Genomic DNA, 3,293 nt, shown 5'->3' with positions numbered 1-3,293 from the left:
TGCAACATAGTAAATCAAAGACCAGTCAGGAATAAAGCACATAACTAAGAGTAAAGGAATCAATCAACTGACATGCTACAGCTGAACCAATCTGGAGGGTCTACAATTCATATAGTTAACATCATTTCCATGATATCCAGAATGGTAGGTGCTCCAGATATCATGGAAATGATGTTAATTATACAAATTCTTTCTAAGACACTAACACAGCAGTTACCGTATGTTAACATGTTTGACTTAATGGACTCAAACTTTTTTCACTCAAGTGTGTATACAGCATGGGGGACCAAAGCAATAAATATTTCCTTCTCTTACAGTGTGATTACCACATAAACTACCAGATATGGCATGGCTGTCCAAGTTCCAGTCCCCAATGGCAGACATTCAAGACAAATCACCATAGGTGGGATTTAAATTTCCAAAAGGCAAACAAATTACTTGTCTTAACATTGGTCTTGCCCAGGGGCCATGTGACTCAAGCCTCTGTCTATGAGGGAAGACATGCACTCACCTCAGATGATTGAGAACATGGGGAAACCCTCCAGAGAACATGTCACTGAAAAACACAAAGAAGGAAACAGAGCTAAGTAATAGACTATAATAGGACCTCCAATAATCATGTATGAATTAATAACACAAGCCACACCATGAAAAGGTCTGACCATGTGAATACCATAGCCAGGCAGAGCCACACAGGATTTTCTCAATCAGTTATCTACTTCAAACAAAATACCATTTCAGCACAAGGAAAATATAACTCAATGATCCTGCTGCAGGAGAGTAATCTATTGGGTCTCAGATGACACCTGCAAGAGATTTTTGGTCACCATCTCTCTTAAGCCATTAAGAGTTCTCATCATTGACCCAAATAAGGCATTCTGTAGATTTCCATAAACTTGCATCTAAATATGCTTACCATAGAAGAATTCTGAAGAATATAACACAGGTGTATATGAATTACACTATCTTAGTTGCTGAAAGTTGGTGAAGCAGAATTTGCCCAGGATCAGCATGCACACTTGGTATTTCAGGATGACAGTTCTAGGTAGAATACAGATGGACAACTGTCAAAAAAGCTACTTCTGGAGTTGTGTCTTTAGCATGCAACTCCATTATATTTCCATTAACCATTAAAAATAAATATATTAAAGTACAATATGATGAATGAATGAATTTTTAAAAAATGAATGAACAAACACATAAATGAAGATAACATTTAACATTTGTTAGATAATCAATGAAAGAACTTCCCCAGTAGGGCCTCCACTGAGAACATATGGACAAAAAACAGCTGACTAAATCATTAGTGAGTGGAGGCTAAAATTGCTCCAGGCCTCTCAAGACAACTCTAGGAAAGTTCATAGAAGGGTCTTTTCCAGCAGTGATGTCCTTGTATAAGCAGTCTTTTCATGAAGATAAGAACTAAATTGGTATTCAAATGGACAAACTTGGGTCCACTACACAGATTGAGCTACTTAGGAATGACTGACATCACCAGAGGCCAGGAGAACTAAAATCAAATGGTGAAGCCCTATGAATCCAAAGATAGCTGTGGCCATTGAATTGAAATGTCTCAATAATGTTATCTAAGATACATTCACGGAAAGACTAGCTCCCATATTTCACCCTCACCTGCACATCAGGGACTTATAAATTCTCTATCAAAATTTATTCTGAGACATCAGTGCCTATCCCAACTCTTGAGTACAATATTGTACTTAACCTGTCAACACACAGACTCCATATTCGCAGGGCAGGCAGCAAACTGAAAATTACCTACTTTACAGCTTACTTCACTTCAGCATTATGGATATACTTTCACTGTCCATAGCTCCTAGCTTGCAGGACTGACACTCAAGGATAAATCAAAACCACATGTGCATCTCAGATCCAAAGTGGTGGTGGATATATTTACTGACATAAGGGTGGACACCCCATGAATCCAATGTTGCGTGTGATCTCTATAAGAGCAGATATGTGCTCACCTGGCATGATTGCAGCCACAGCAAAACATTCAAGGAACTGAAAGATAGAAAGACACACAAGAAGGGTAAAAGAGTTAAGGAATGACTCTGGTGGACCATTTTAAGAACATACAGAGTTGAAAAACAAGCTTAAACCCTGGGCATATCTTGACATGGGCCCCGTAGAACCACAAGATATGTTCAAGCAATCATCCGCAAATCCACTGGTCAAGGGTGTAAACACAGATCCCCAACATATGGCCAAGGATCAAACCAAACTGGGCCTCAGATGAGTCCTGCAAGAGTTTGATGTTTTTGCCATCACAGCTCCTCAGCCATTTTTTCTCATCATTGACCCAAGTAAGGCAGTCTGCACATCTCACAATTATCCCCATCAAATATATTTACCATGGATTCTGGAAACGAAGATAGAAGGAGGGTTGAATTTCTGTGTCTTAGCTGCAGAACATGATTGTCCTCTTTATAACAGGATCAGCAGGTCAAAAATAGATCTTTGGTAGAGATAAGGAAGACAGCTGTCAGAAAATCTATTCAATCACTTGAGAATTGTGCCTCAAGCACAAACTCCTATAGAGATAAATTCTATTATGTAAATGGGTATGTAAATAGTAAGAATAAATGCATAACATACAACACATCAAAGTGAAAAATACAAAATTGATTTCAATAACAATTGATCATTATGGATCCTTATCAGAGGCCATGCAGTCTTTCATAAAGACTATTTTATAAATACTATTTCATAAATACTATTTTAATGAGTACCATTGTTTTACACCTTCGTTAATATTCTCACAGTATAGGATTTCCTCAGTCACCATTGCTCTTCCACCACCAAAGCACTCGTAGACCTCCACCAGAGTCCAATGTGCTCTCTGCTGCCTCCCCCATTCTCACTACACCCCTTGGCTCCCACTCTGGATGCCTCAGCTCTATTTCAAAGGTTTTACAGTTTGTCTTTGGCTGATCCTTTCTTTTGTTTCTCTATATTCCACATATAAGTAACACCATCCAGTATTTATGTTTCTCCTTCTATGGATTACCATTTTCACAGAGGCCCAGCACATAGGCTTCTTCAATCACAGAGTTTCCTCTCTGTAGGTATCAGATAATGCATTTCTCAGTAATTCCTCAGCCTAATTTCTTGTCTATGCACTCAAAAGATATTAGTTACAATACTAGATGGAGTTTTGGCCTCTTTGGTGGCTTAGAGGTTGTCTCAGAACTATCACCACTACAATCTGAGTTCAACTCCAGCCAGGGAACTAAGACACATATGGTGCAGCAGACCTCTCCTGTCTTGACCGC

The 3,293-nt window shown here is 38.9% G+C and overlaps 1 non-coding gene across 1 annotated transcript; it reads right to left on the bottom strand.

Annotated features, from left to right (window-relative positions):
• Positions 1 to 790: 790 nt before the first annotated feature.
• LOC119245348 (small nucleolar RNA SNORD115) lies at positions 791 to 866 on the bottom strand. The gene has a single exon (XR_005125284.1). It is a non-coding gene; the product is annotated as a small nucleolar RNA SNORD115 (small nucleolar RNA).
• Positions 867 to 3,293: the final 2,427 nt, after the last annotated feature.

The sequence above is a fragment of the Talpa occidentalis genome, unplaced genomic scaffold (genome assembly GCF_014898055.3).
Source record: "Talpa occidentalis isolate TD23 unplaced genomic scaffold, MPIMG_talOcc4v2.1 talOcc4.14, whole genome shotgun sequence".
Taxonomy (NCBI): Eukaryota; Metazoa; Chordata; class Mammalia; order Eulipotyphla; family Talpidae; genus Talpa; species Talpa occidentalis.
This window is presented reverse-complemented; position numbering and strand designations above follow the sequence as displayed.